Source organism: Oncorhynchus masou, chromosome 31 (assembly GCF_036934945.1).
Source record: "Oncorhynchus masou masou isolate Uvic2021 chromosome 31, UVic_Omas_1.1, whole genome shotgun sequence".
NCBI lineage: Eukaryota > Metazoa > Chordata > Actinopteri > Salmoniformes > Salmonidae > Oncorhynchus > Oncorhynchus masou.
Window position 1 is genome coordinate 71073834 of NC_088242.1, and position 15567 is coordinate 71089400.

The window sequence follows — 15567 nt, forward strand, 5'->3', positions numbered from 1 at the left end:
TTCTGCCATGTTCTTTATCCATTTTGTTTTCACCCTGTCCTCGTGTAAAACTTCAGGTTCCCAGAGAATTTTTGATAAGATGCACTGTCTCAGTTAATGTATAAAGACACGACAACTGGTCCATGGATCCCACTCCCTGAAATACTCCCAGCCTCTTGTCTGCTGGCACCAGTAGTGTGGGAGCTGGACCAGGTCATTGCTCGGGCTTTTCAAATTTTCAATTCCCCCCAGTGTCCAGCTGAAACGCATGTTAACATTGCCTGCACCGTTTAATCTCAAATAAACATGAACAGTCACCCTCCTCTGGTCATTCGGGCATAAAGACGGGACAGTGCGCTGTCTTAGTGGAAAGTACTGGTGGGCCAAAATGGCTAAATAAACATAAATATGGGTTTATTTTCCTCCTGCTTGTTCTTCACTGCCTGCCCTTGGGGACAGGTCACAACCCTTCCCCGTTGGCACACTGCCGTATTTCGCGCCTGTCGGTGGACTTCCTGATGGATTTTCCTCTGTCTCATGGGAACACCATGATCCTGGTTGTTAGGATGGAGCTCGGTTTTCTCAAGTGTCCTAGCCTGTCTCCTCTCTTTGCCAGGTCTCCCTACGGCCCATTACAGACTAGCAAGGCCCTGTTCACTGACGTCTTCTGGCAAAGGGTGCCTGTTTGGGTCAGTCACAGCAGACAGGTATTCTGATCACTGTGTGCTCTCAGTTTAGGGCCAAATAGCAGGGTCTGGAGGCGTTCACCAACAGATCAAAGGACAGGGCCGTCTAATGTTCATTACCGTGTTTTTCAGCACCATAGTATTTTGTTTATACTGGTGTTTCTAGTAGTAAATTTCTTTACAGCATCTCAGCTCTCATGAGCCTGACTCCTTGAACAGGCAGTTAACCCACAGCCTTGACATATGAACATCAAATATTTATTTAGTTTCCATGTTTTTGACTCTTTTTTTTCTAAACAGGTGCATTAAATATTTTCTAAGTGTAATACATTGCTGAATATCTGAGGCTGGTAGACATGGCTTATTGTATAACAGTGAAATCGAGACATTAAATGTAGGTCCTCAAGAAAGGCAGTTTCAGAAAATACATTAATTTAACTAAATTAAGCTAAAAAAAGCTTAGGTCCAATGCAGCCGTTTTTATCTCAAAATCAAATTTATCTCAACATAAAAGCAGCTCTTTCACAGTATTGATCCAACCTCATAGTGTGGAAATATACAGTACAAGTCAAAGGTTTGGACACACCTACTCATTCAAGGGTTTTTCTTTATTTGTACTATTTTCTACATTATAGAATAATGTGAAGAGGTTCAAGTCGATGAAATTACACATATGGAATCATCAATACCAAAAAACGCGTTCAAACAGGTCAAAATAGATTTTATATTTTATATTCTTAAAGAAAAACCACAGGTTTGTGAGATGCCAGAATTCATACTCTTGGCAGGTTATCAAATACTTAACTTGGAATGGAATGCTTTTGCCATGAATTCTTGAAAAGTTCCCACAATGCACTTTTTGGATTTTTGTTTTTTCCTTCACTTTGCAGTTCAACTCATCCCAAACCATCTCACATGGGTTGAGGTCGGGTGATTGCAAAGGCCAGGTCATCTGATACAGCACTCCATCACTTTCCTTCTTGGTCAAAAAGCCCTTACAAAGCCTGGAGGTGTGTTGGGTCATTGACCTTTTGAAAAAAAATGATGGAATCCCACTCAAATCAAACCAGATGGTTTGTCACATACACATGGTTAGCAGATGAATGCCGTGTGTAGCCTTGCTTGGTTAAGTGTGCCGACAATTCAAATAAATCACAGAAAGTGTCACTAACAATTCCTAAACTACATCTTATCACACCTCCTCCTTGATAGTTCTTGGTGGGAACCACACATGCAAGATATCCGTCACCTCGTAGATGGTATCTACGTATCTCACATATGAGATGAGTTGGAACAAAAATCTAAATTTGGACTCAACAGACCAAAGGACAGATTTCCAGTACAGGTCTAATGTCCATTATGAGATGAATTCTTGGGTAAGTAACATTATCTTAGGTAGCATTGTTTTGGCTAGTGATATATTTTCATTTACAGCAATTTGATTATTAAAGTGCCTGATGCCTCTGAACAGTGTGTTAACCCACTGTTCCTGGTGGCTGTTTAACAGTCTGAAAGATAGAAGCTGTTTTTCAAAAAAAAAGTGCCTAGTTAAAAAAAACCTGTATAAAATGGAAAATACAAAATTCAGGCAGTCTCCTCTGGGTGGTTGATGTTAAGATGATCTTTATGAACTTCTGTAACATTTATTTGGGCTGCAAGGTGTCCTGGAGGGCAGGTAGTTTGCCCCCGGTGATGCGTTGTGCAGACCTCACTACCCTCTGGAGAGCCTGGAACTGCCCAGACTGGCTAGAGCTGGTCACCAGACCAAACTGAGCAACCAGGCAAGAAGGACCTTGGTCAGGGAGGTGACAAAGAACACAATGACCACACTGACATAACTACAGAGTTCCTTGGCTGAGATGGGAGAACCTTCCAGAAGGACAACAATCTCTACAGCACTTCACAAATCTGACATTTATGGAAGAGTGGCCAGACGGAAGCCACTCCTGAGAAAAAGGCACGACAGCATGCCTGGAGTTTACAAAAAGGCACGACAGCATGCCTGGAGTTTACAAAAAGGCACGACAGCATGCCTGGAGTTTACAAAAAGGCACGACAGCATGCCTGGAGTTTACAAAAAGGCACGACAGCATGCCTGGAGTTTACAAAAAAGGCACGACAGCATGCCTGGAGTTTACAAAAAGGCACGACAGCATGCCTGGAGTTTACAAAAAGGCACGACAGCATGCCTGGAGTTTACAAAAAGGCACGACAGCATGCCTGGAGTTTACAAAAAGGCACGACAGCATGCCTGGAGTTTACAAAAAGGCACGACAGCATGCCTGGAGTTTACAAAAAGGCACGACAGCATGCCTGGAGTTTACAAAAGGCACGACAGCATGCCTGGAGTTTACAAAAAGGCACGACAGCATGCCTGGAGTTTACAAAAAGGCACGACAGCATGCCTGGAGTTTACAAAAAGGCACGACAGCATGCCTGGAGTTTACAAAAAGGCACGACAGCATGCCTGGAGTTTACAAAAAGGCACGACAGCATGCCTGGAGTTTACAAAAAGGCACGACAGCATGCCTGGAGTTTACAAAAAGGCACGTGAAAGACTCCAAGAGCATAAGACTAAAGAATCAGGGGTTCTATGAGACAAAAAAATGTAACTCTTTGGCCTGAATACAAAGCGCTATATCTGGAGAAAACCAGGCACAGCTCATCACCCGTCTAATCCCATCCTTACTGTGAAGCATGGTGGTGGCAGCATCATGCTACTGTATGTGGATGCGTTTCAGCGGCAGGGACTGGGAGACTGGTAAGGATAGAGGGATCAATGAATGGAGCCAAATACAGGCAAATCCTTGATGAGAACCTGCTTCGAAGTGCAAACAACTTTAGAATGGGGTGAATATTTACATTAAAAACAGGACAATGGCTCCAAGCATACAACCAAAGCAACACTGGCATGGTTTCAGAACAAGAATGTGAAAGTCCTTAAGTGGCCCAGCCAAAGCTCAGACCTGAATCCCAATGAACATTTGTGGAAAGACTTGAAGATTGCTGTTCTCCGCTGCTACCCGTCTTATTTAACAGCGCTTGAGAAAATCTGCAAGGGAGAATGGGAGAAAATCCTTAAATCCTGATGTGCAAAGCTGTTACAGACATGCGCAAGTAATCACCACCAAATGTCCTTTTACAAAGTATTGACTCAGGTTTAAATACTTATGCAAATTAGATTTCCATATTTCATTCAGAATAAATGTGAAAACATTTCTTTGCACTTTTTTATTATGGGACATTGTGTGTAGATGGGTAAGTGGAAAAACAATTTAATCCATTTTGAATTCAGGCTGTAACACAACAAAATATGGAATAAGTAAAGGGGTATGAATACTTGTACAGGCACTGTACATGGGACAACATTTTCAATTTCAATAGCTCCAAATTTCAATGACTTAAACTTCTAACCAACCATAAATTGTAAAAACAGATATTGAAACCATTTAATGAGATGGGATGGTTAAAAGATGAGATGGTTAAAAGATATGCAACATGAAAATATTGTCCCATTTATATTGTGTAATTTATTTAATTCTGTGATAATTTTAAATAATACATATTTCATTTGTTTGAGTGTCATGCTGAGAACAGAACAATAGTGCTTATTGAGATGAACATAATCCAGAATGTCATCTCCTCAAACTCACATGCACCCATGTATACAGTACATACACAACTTTATAACCACAATTAGACTGATATAATTTAACCAGAGAAAGGGAATGTATCATGCTGATTTTATTATGTGCATTGATTAAAGCCTAAACAGCAAATATCCGATGGACTACACTAGTCACTACTATTAGACTATCCTTTTTCCATAGACGTGGAGATCAATGGGTAAAGTCTTGAGGCTCAGTCTCATCATTCTCCCCTGGTTCATTGCTCCTTGCAGTGGGGACTTTGGCAGCACACTCTGCCCTCTTAGTGAAGGGGCAGCCTGGCTGGCCCAATGTCTGACGTGGGCGCTGCTTGCTGTGTGAGATGCGGCTGTGTCCCATACTCTGGGCAGGGGCACCATCTCGTCTCTGGACACCAATTACTTGCTGTCCCCTGTGCAGATCACAGGATGCCACACGAGGCTTCCCTATGTCCAGCTGTTTGCTCTCTTGCAGCCACAGCTTCCTGTCCATGTGGGTATAGTGTAGGTCCACCTTTATCACTAAAGATCCCTTTACAACAGGGGGAGAGAAAAAACATAATACAGATTGAATTTATACATTTCTAGACATATAATTGCACATATTAAATATGGGGTCTCAGACATAGTAAATCTACCTGAAGCTTTTGAAGGCCACAAAGTCTGAGGCTACAGTCAAGGTTTTCAGCAACCAAGTTATTTAGCAACAGAGTCCATTTCACCTGACCTCCCAGGACTAGAGAATATATCCTCCATTGCCTAAACACAGAAGTCAGGAATAAAATACACCAGGCACCTACAGCAAAACCTGTGATACCCACTTGTTATTTTACAAAGTGCATACCAAGTGGCAGACTACTGAAGTAAGTAGGGAGAACATAATGCATTGAACCGCCAGATGTCAGTATGCTCCAAGGAATTATTACTTCACAGATGCAGAAACCTGATAAGCTGTTGTGTCAAAATGTCCTGCTCTTGTTTCTCAGGCATTTCTAATAGCAAGGTTGTCATGAAAGATGAGAGGACATAAGGCAGACTATGAAAACTATAAAAAATAACTGCTGTTCATAAGATACAGTGCATTCGTAAAGTATTCAGACCCCTTGACTTTTTCCACATTTTGTTATGTTACAGCCTTACACTAAAATTAATTAAATATTTTTCCCCCCTCATCAATCTATACACTATACTGCAAAATAACAAAGCAAAATCATGTTTTTAGACATTTTGCAAATGTATTAAACATAAAAAACATAAATAACTTATTTACATAAGTATGAAGACTCTTTGCTATGAGACTCGAAATTGATCTCAGGTGCAATGTTTCTAAAACTTGATTGGAGTCACCTGTGGTAAATTCAATTGATTGGACATGATTTGGAAAGGCACACACCTGTCTATATAAGGTCCCACAGTTGACAGTGCATGTCAGAGTAAAAACCAAGCCATGAGGTTGAAGTAATTGTCCGTAGAACTCCGATACAGGATTGTGTCAAGGCACAGATCTGGGGAAGGCTACCAAAAAATTACAGCAGCATTGAAGGTCTCCAAGAACACAGTGGCCTCCATCATTCTTAAATGGAATAAGTTTGGAACTACCGAGACTTCATGGACCTGGCCATCCAGCCAAACTGAGGAATCAGGGGAGAAGGGCCTTGGTCAGGGAGGTGACCAAGAACCCGATGGTCACTGACAGAGCTCCAGAGTTCCTCTGTGGAGATTGGAGAACCTTCCAGAAGGACAACCATCTCTGCAGCACTACACCAAACAGGCCTTTATGGTAGTGGCCAGATGGAAGCCACTCCTCAGTAAAAGGCACATGACAGCCTGCCTGGAGGCACCTAAAGGACTCTCAGACCATGAGAAACAAGATTCTCTGGTCTGATGAAACCAAGATTGAACTCTTTGGCCTGAATGCCAAGTGTCACATCTAGAGGAAACCTGGCACCATCCCTATGGTGAAGCATGGTGGTGGCAGCATCATGCTGTGGGGATGTTTTTCAGCGGCAGGGACTGGGAGACTAGTCAGGATCGAGGGAAAGTTGAACGAGCAAAGTACAGAGAGATCCTTGATAAAAAACCTGCTCCAGAGCGCTCAGGACCTCAGACTGGGGCAAAGGTTCACCTTGCAACAGGACAATGACCCTAAGCACACAGCCAGGACAACGCAGGAGTGACTTCGGGACAAGTCTCTGAATGTCCTTGAATGGCACAGCCAGAGCCCGGACTTGAACCCGATAAAACATCTCTGGAGAGACCTGAAAAAGCTGTGCAGCAACACTCCCCATCCAATTCAACAAAGTACTGAGTAAAGGGTCTTATGTAAATGTTATATTTTATTCAATCTTTTTTATACATTTGCCAAAAAAAACAAAACAGTTTTTGCTTTGTCATTATGGGGTATTGTGTGTAGATTGATGAGAGGAAAAAAACAGTTGAATCCATTTTAGAATAATGCTGTAACATAACAAAATCTGGAAAAAGTCAAGGGGTCTGAATACTTTCCGAATGCACTGTATGCCTCAACAGAGGCTCCTCAGAGGAGGGAGGGTCATCCTCCTCAGTGAATGTATAATAAAAATAGAAAACATTAATAAATGTATCCTTTTTTGATAAAACTATACTCAACATAAATATGTTGACAAATAATGTATTTAAATACACTGTTTTACAACGAAGGCCTACAGTAGCCTCAAAAACAGTCTAAAGGGGGGCACCATGGTGTAGATGGAGGACAGCTAGTTTCTGTCCTCCCCTGGGTACATTGACTTCAATATAAAACCTAGGTGGCTCATGTTTCTCACCCCCTTTCCATAGACTTATACAGTAATTATTATGTCCTCCAACCTATCAGAGCTCTTGCTGCATGAACTGGCATGTTGTCCACCCAATCAAAGGATCCGAGAATGAATCGATTTATGAAATCATAAGCTACTGCTAGCTAGCACTGCAGTGCATAAAATGTAGTGAGTAGGCTCAAAGAGAGAGAAACACAATAGTTGAACAGGTAGCCTAGTGGTTAGAGTGTTGGGCCAGTAACTGAAAGGTTGCTAGAATCCAATCCCTGAGCTGACAAGGTAGAAATCGGTTGTTCTACCTGTGAGCAAGGCAGTTAACCCACTGGTCCTAGGCTGTCATTGTAAATAAGAATTTGTTCTCAACTGAAAAAAATAAAATAAAAAAATTCTTTAAAATGAAGGAGATGAGGGAGAGAGAGCTATACTTTGTTTTATTATTATTTTACTTTTACTTAGCTAGCGAATGCAGCTATTTAGTTTAGCCTACTCTAACACCCGGCTCAAACAGAGAGGGATGTTATGTTAGCTAGCTGGCTATGGCTATCCAACATTGGAACTCTTCCAAGTCAAGGTAACCTTTTGGTTTTATTAATTTATTGCCACAGGGACCTGCCGGTGTAACTGCTTAAACTGCTCGCTGACTGTAATGCATGATTGTAGTTGGTTTAGTAATGCGTTAGTAATGATTATAACGTTAACTAATATGGCGACAACGAGGCTTTGTGTAGCGGTTAGCGGTTATGAAGGTTGGGCTTGGAAAGTTTTTTTAGCCTGGTCACAGATAGCTGATTTTTTCTCTGAAGTTCACAAGTGAAGGGAAAAGGTGAGAAGAGGAGAGAGTGTAGAGACGAGAAGGAATTATACAATGATTAAATTGATCATACTGTTTGTATGTGGCTGCTATGAAAGTGAACTATGTGTGCGAGTGATCATGGGTGTATTCATGCCACCGATTCTGTTGAAAAACTTTTCTTAAACTGAACCTAACGGGGATAAACATACCTGATTTTGTCCAATAGAAACTCTCGTTTGCAACTGTTAGACTAATGATTACACCCTAGACCAGCTAGATGCTGGCAAGAGTGTGCAAGGCGGTATTAAATGTCTGTCATCTTGATTACTCTAATTTGTCTCTCGACCAAAGCATCTACATTGTAATTTTGCATTCATAGGCTAGGTTGTAGCAACCTCATGATGGGTATAGGGACATTTTGTGTATAAAGTGGTAGCTTAAACCTATCAATGTTCCATTGAGCTGGGTGAATGGAATATGAATCACAGTCATCCAATATGCTGTAATAGAAATAAGGCCATGCTCATAAAAAAATGCTTCTCCCTCATCTTAAATAGCACCAACCACCACTGCCTCGAGTGTACAGAGGAACGAGGAGATGATTACATGTGCACTCTTGGCAGCCTTTGTAGCTTCATATACTCTCTCTATATATATATATATATATAAAACATTGTTTTATGAGAAATACATTTTCAAAATTATAAAGAGTAATGCCATGTCAGGATCAGATAAATATCTATACAACAGTTTTATCATTGAGATGTGACCACAACAGGAAATAGTTCATACACCTTGTGCAGAACCCACTCTTAGAACCTTCTAAAGTTTAGCACCTAAACACATTCTCCTAACATTTTGTTGTCAGGGTTACATATATTTCTCAGGTCTCACAAGAAGTTAAAAAGTAATTTTAATAAAATATTTATGTGTAGTATCATGTGAAGTCATGCAACTAAATCAAACTGCTTATTAATCAGGGCTGTTTGTACACCATGTCCTGCTCTCTAGGTAGTGTGGCAGGTAGCGGCAAGTAAGAGTGAAGATGTCACTCACAGGTGTGCTCCTCAGAGTTATAGTGCAGTCCTGGGCTCTGGGTCCAGTGGTTTTCACTCTGCCAAAAGCAACCATGACGTTGGAGAACAAGGCTGAGAAGCTGACCTCCACCTCAACTCCACAGGTGAAAATAAGCAACTTCTGATGTGGTAGCTCTTTGTGGGAGAAAATCACATAGAAAGTCTGTTTTAAGATACAAATTCTACGCAACAAGCATCTCTGGGATGCAGGCTAGATAGACGTGATAAGAAAGTTAGGCAGCCATGTTAAGAAATGTTACTTTTAAAGGTCGTCATCTTGTCCTTGAAGAAGTTTATAGTAGCAGTTACTATTTCTTCTCATTTATCTGAGCCAGAAATATATATGGGGATTCTGAAGAACTTTAGTGATGACAAAATTCAATTTGTAGAAAGAATACAAGATAAGTACGTTTTTATGTGATGGGGAAGACAAAAGTATATTCCCTTATGTTATAAATACTGGTACACTGTGAGTGAAATAAGCTGAAGGCTGACTTTAAATATACAAACAAGTTCGCTTTCTGCTATCACCACAAATAAACAGCAAAACCTTGAATGCTGGTGTGATGGTCATTATTCATGCTAAACCACACTGTTTGTACATTATAACAGCCACAACCATGTCACATACACAACTGAAAAAGAGTGCTTTTTCCTCTTTCTTGTTAAGACTAGCTTAGGGCAAGAAACTGACTTAACAGTTACACGATTTCATAGCAAATGATACACCATGGCTAAAACATCTGAAATAAAAAGAGCACTTGACATACACACATTTATCAATTGGGGAAAATGGGGTAAAGATCATGTCTGTATTGGGGATATTGTGGTGTGTTAAAGCTTACCGTTGGCCTGTCTCCAGCAGGCGTCTCTCAGATGTAGTTCTCCAGTGTGGCCGGTGGTCCTGATCGGATCTGTGAGGGAGCAAGGCTCCTTTAGCGTGTGTCTGATTTCCACCGCCTGCTTGCCTGTGACGAAAGGGTCTCTGCCCAGATCTGAGGAACAGGTTAAAGGTTAGCCTACGCAACCCGAGGTAACAGCTGTTCTTAAGGAGTGTTTAATGGTAGGACTGAAATTAAAATAACAATACTATTTGACTGATGTAAAGGCTCCTAAATTATACACATGTGCACGATAAGAGTGAACTTACAGAAATGTTTGGGCAAAAGCATGTATGTAAAAGGCATTGCTGGCCAGATCAGAAACGGATACCCTGAAATCCTATTTAGGTGTCTGGATACAGGCTTACTCTTATTCTTGCAGAGAATTTGGCTTCAGTACATATTTTAAGCAAGCTGTCTTCGCCATGTTTCTATAAGAGTTGAGTGGACAGCAGTTCAACATCAACTATTTTTCCATTTATAAATAAATCTAAGACAAGAAGGACATAGATCATAATTCCTCAAAGGAGTTTCTGGGAACGCTGTGTTGTTCATGAAATGGTCTCATGATGTGATTGTGATGTGATCTGTCACTTCAGTGAATACTATTTCCTAGACATGGATACAATTGTAACACTTTCAGAAATGTATTTCAGCTGTAACCCTGAAATAAAACCTATTGTGAGTAGCGGTGCAACTCATCTGAGAAATCTTAACATACAGCAAATATCTCTAATCTAAGCCGTGAGGTTCTGTGCCAAGGTTCGACTGTTACAGCCACTGACAACTCATCAGTCAACCTATACAGTACTGTGCCACCACCCCCTTTGATGGGCTGTGTTAAGCTATGCAGGATCACTGTCACTGGAGCTGAGTGACCACAGGAGAGCAGTGTAGGGAGGTACACACACACACACACACACACACACACACACACACACACCACACACACACACCACACACACACACACACACACACACACACACACACACACACACACACACACACACACACACACACACACACACACACACACACACACACACACACACACACACACACACGGCAGAGCAGAGCAGCTGTCTAACTCTACCCCTCTCAGGTTTCCTGCTGTGCTATGGCCAACAGTGTGAATTTCTAGAGAATGAGGTCACAAGCTAATGCAGCTCTGTCGCACAAAGTCATGTTACCAGAGAGACCCATCAAACAAACAAACAAGCACCCAGTGGGGACAGCATGCCTACGCCTCCAAGCTCCGCCCACTGCTACCTGCTGCAGGGTAAACACCAGGGGGAGTAGCCAGTGACGGATAAACATTTAGATGTCAACATGTCTGTACTCCAATAAGTGGACAACAACACGTTCCACACTGACCCTGTTTACAGACACTGCTGTACATCTCCTATAGAGGAGCAATGGAGCCAAAAGCAACACTTCTGCTCTTATTAGCAGGGAATTTAGTATTTCTTGCATAATATCTTCTCATTTCTGTCAAAAGTAATTTTCCTATTTATCAAAAGAAACCCTGGGATGTTCAATGTGAGTCATGGATTGGTGTTAATAGTATGTCAAAACATCCATCCTGAAATGTTAGTCACACAGACTGTGGAATGTGGCCACTAGAGGGAAGTGCTAAAAGCAAAGCCACCGTTATACATCAATATATTTTTTTATATCAATCATGTATTTTTTTGTATAAATTATTCACATTTATGAGATCGATAACTGAATTATTGATATAAAAACTATATTTTAAAGACCTTCATGGGGGTGTTATTACATTTGCATGCTCCGACATACAGCGCCTATTGAAAGCATACACACAAGGCCCTTGCAATGTCTTGACATTTGCTGCCTTAAAATTGTATTTTATATTTTTCCTACTGATGTATACAACCTACTCCACATTTTATTTTTTTTCCTTTTTTCCACCAATTTCGTGGCATCCAATTGGTAGTTACAGTCTTGTCCCATCGCTGCAACTCCCGTACGGAGTAATACGATTCTACTAGCTTTACGCAACACTTAGGGCAACATATATCTATTGTTTTTGTCAAAATTGGTCAAGGAATTGCTTGGGAATCATTGATGGACAGCAATACTCAATGTTTATGTTATAACTGATTTTCAAGCAGATTTAGGCCAAGATTGAGACTACTAGACCATTTCAGGAACACTCAACACTTCATGAAAGCCATTGTGGTGTGTCTTTGGCATTAGAATTTGTGTAATTGTTCCACTGAAATATAAAACTGTCGCCGGGTTAGGTTTTCAGAAGACTATGGAGGGTTTTCCTCAAACTTTTTACCTGTCCTTCGTTCCTTTCAAATTTATTTTGATCCTAACATACTCCCCAGTCCCTGCCAGTAACAAGCATACCTATAACATGATGCTGCCACCTCAATACTCATTTTCTTCAAAATGATTCACACATGTAATGGCTATCAATGGTGCTTCCACCAAGTATTAACTATGGGGTGTGAAGACATACAGTTTGTAATCAAGACATTTTCTTTTTGTCTTTTTTATTTTCTATCATTTTTCTTTCACTTTAGAAATGGAAAATAATTGAATAAATGTTTAGATACAATTTTAGATACAGGTCTAAGTCTTAATTATGCTAAATAGATGCTAATATATATATTTGTATATATCAATAATTGTATTTTTGATATCAGTAATGTCATTTTCAATAACAATAATTCAGATTTTCAATATCATTTTTGTAATATCAATAACTCCCCATAGGATTCAATGGTTCATTTTTTTTATATATTTTCATATAATTAATTTACAAAATGTATATAAAAATGGAATTATCGATATCAATAATTCCAATTATCACTATAATAATTATAATTCAATAATTTGAGCGTTTTATATTTAAAATTATGAGCAATATCAACAAATAAAATATGTATCAAAAATGTAATGTTTTATATAAATAATTTGAATTGATTGATATATTTTTTTTTTTATCAAAATGCGTTTCTCCATTGAATCAAATGGGTAATTATAGATATAAAAAATGTGGTTATAGATATCATTTTTTATTATTATTGATATCAGCAATTCATTTTTGTATATAAACATTTTGAATTATTGATACAGAAAATTCCATTATTGATATAAAAAATACAAATATTGATGTAAAAACTGCAATGAATATATGGTAAAATGGCTTCCACAAGAGCAAAGCCTATCATACAAGAACACTGACTCTCAGACACCAGCTCCAGGATGTGGGTGACTTTCTCTGGCTGTAGGATGTGATTGTTCAGATATTTAGTGAAGATTCCGGTGCTCTTCCCTCCATCCTGTACCGCATAAGCATCTGCATTTTCACATCTGTTAAGGCAGGTCATTTAGATTTCAGGCCATGAATGAACACTCATAAATCAATTGTTGTTACATAGAGTAAAAATACATACGTGGCATATCCATACACAGTGTTTCCATTGGTACCAAGGGCCTGATTTCAGAAGCTATGCAATCTAGGTTGTACCTGAAAATAAAATATGCAACTTAACACCTGTTTTAGCAGTGGTGGAAAAAGTAATAAATTGTCATACTTGAGTAAAAGTATAGATATCTTAATAGAAAGTTACTCAAGTAAAAGTAACCCAGTAAAATACTACTTGAGCAAAAGTCAAAGTATTTGGTTCTATATATACCTAAGTATCAAAAGTAAATGTAAAACTATTTCAAATTCCTTCTATTAAGCAAAGCATGTGGCACCATTTTGTTATTTTTTATTTATGGATATCCAGGGGCACACTCCAACACTCAGATATCATTTACAAAAGATGCATTTGTGTTTAGTGAGTCCGCCAGATCAAAAGGGATGACAATGTGTTTTCTTGATAGTGCGTGAATTGGACAATATTCTTGTCCTGCTAAGCATTCAAAATGTAACAAGTACTTTTGTGTGTCAGGTAAAATGTATGGAGTAAAAAGTACATTATTTTCTTTAAGAATGTAGTGAAGTAAAATTAATCTGCTTGCTTATGTTTGTGTTAGCCTTATTTGTCTTCTGATGTGATATTTTTTCTTTCAATCAATGGAATTGTAGACTTCTTAAAATGTTAAATAGGCTTGCGAAAGTAATCAAATCAAATCAAATTTTATTTGTCACATACACATGGTTAGCAGATGTTAATGCGAGTGTAGCGAAATGCTTGTGCTTCTAGTTCCGACAATGCAGTAATAACCAACAAGTAATCTAACTAACAATTCCTAAACTACTGTCTTATACACAGTGTAAGGGGATAAAGAATATGTACATTTGAATTTGTATCATTTGATTTACACAACATGCTTACCACTTTGATTTACACAACATGCCTACCACTTTGAAGATGCTAAATATTTTTTATTGTGAAACAAACAAGAAATAAGACAAAAAAACTGAACTTGAGCGTGCATAACTATTCAACCCCCCCCCCCCCAAGTCAATACTTTGTAAAGTCACCTTTTGCAGATATTACAGCTGCGAGTCTCTTGGGGTATGTCTCTATAAGCTTGGCACATCTAGCCACTGGGATTTTTGCCCATTCTTCAAGGCAAAACTGATCCAGCTCCTTCAAGTTGGATGAGTTCCGCAGATGTACAGCAATCTTTAAGTCATACCACAGATTCTCAATTGGATTGAGGTCTGGGATTTGATTAGGCCATTCCAAGACATTTAAATGTTCCCCTTAAACCACTCAAGTGTTGCTTTAGCATTATGCTTAGGGTCATTGTCCTGCTGGAAGGTGAACCTCTCAGTCTCAAATCTCCTGAAGACTGAAGCAGGTCTCCTCAAGAATTTCCCTATATTTAGCACCATCCATCATTCTTTCAATTCTGACCAGTTTCCCAGTCCCTGCCGAAAAACATCTCCATAGCATGATGCTGCCACCATGCTCCACTGTGGGGATGATGTTCTCAGGGTGATGAGAGGTGTTGGGTTTGCTCCAGACATAGCATTCTCCTTGATGGCCAAAAAGCTCAATTTTAGTCTCATCTGACCAGAGTACCTTCTTCCATATGTTTGGGGAGTCTCCCACATGCCTTTTGGCAAACACCAAACATGTTTGCTTATTTTTTTCTGGCCACTCTTCCGTAAAGCCCAGCTCTGTGGAGTGTACAGCTTAAAGTGATCCTATGGACAGATACTCCAATCTCCGCTGTGGAGCTTTGCAGCTCCTTCAGTGATATCTTTGGTCTCTTTGTTGCCTCTCCGATTAATGGCCTCCTTGCCTGGTCCGTGAGTTTTGGTGGGCGGCCCTCTCTTGGCAGGTTTGTCATGGTACCATATTCTTCCATTGTTTAATAATGGATTTAATGGTTCTCCATGGGATGTTCAAAGTTTCTGATATTTTTTATAACCCAACCCTGATCTGTACTTCTCCTCAACTTTGTCCCTGACCTGTTTGGAGAGCTCCTTGGTCTTCATGGTGCTACTTGCTTGGTGGTGCCCCTTGCTTAGTGGTGTTGCAGACTCTGGGGCCTTTCAGAACAGGTGTATATATACTGAGATCATGTGACAGATCATTTGACACTTAAATAAAATCTGCCTGTGTGCAATCTAACTGATTATGTGACTTCTGAAGGTAATTGTTTGCACCAAATCTTATTTAGGAGATTCATAGTGAAGGGGGTGAATACATATGCACGCACCACTTTTCCGGGGATTTTTTTATATCATTTTTTTATAACAATTTTT

The 15567-nt window shown here is 39.7% G+C and overlaps 1 pseudogene; it reads right to left on the reverse strand.

The window, feature by feature from the left end:
* Positions 1-4394: 4394 nt before the first annotated feature.
* LOC135525004 (mucosa-associated lymphoid tissue lymphoma translocation protein 1-like) overlaps positions 4395-15567 on the reverse strand; it is a 30542-nt pseudogene continuing 19369 nt past the window's right edge.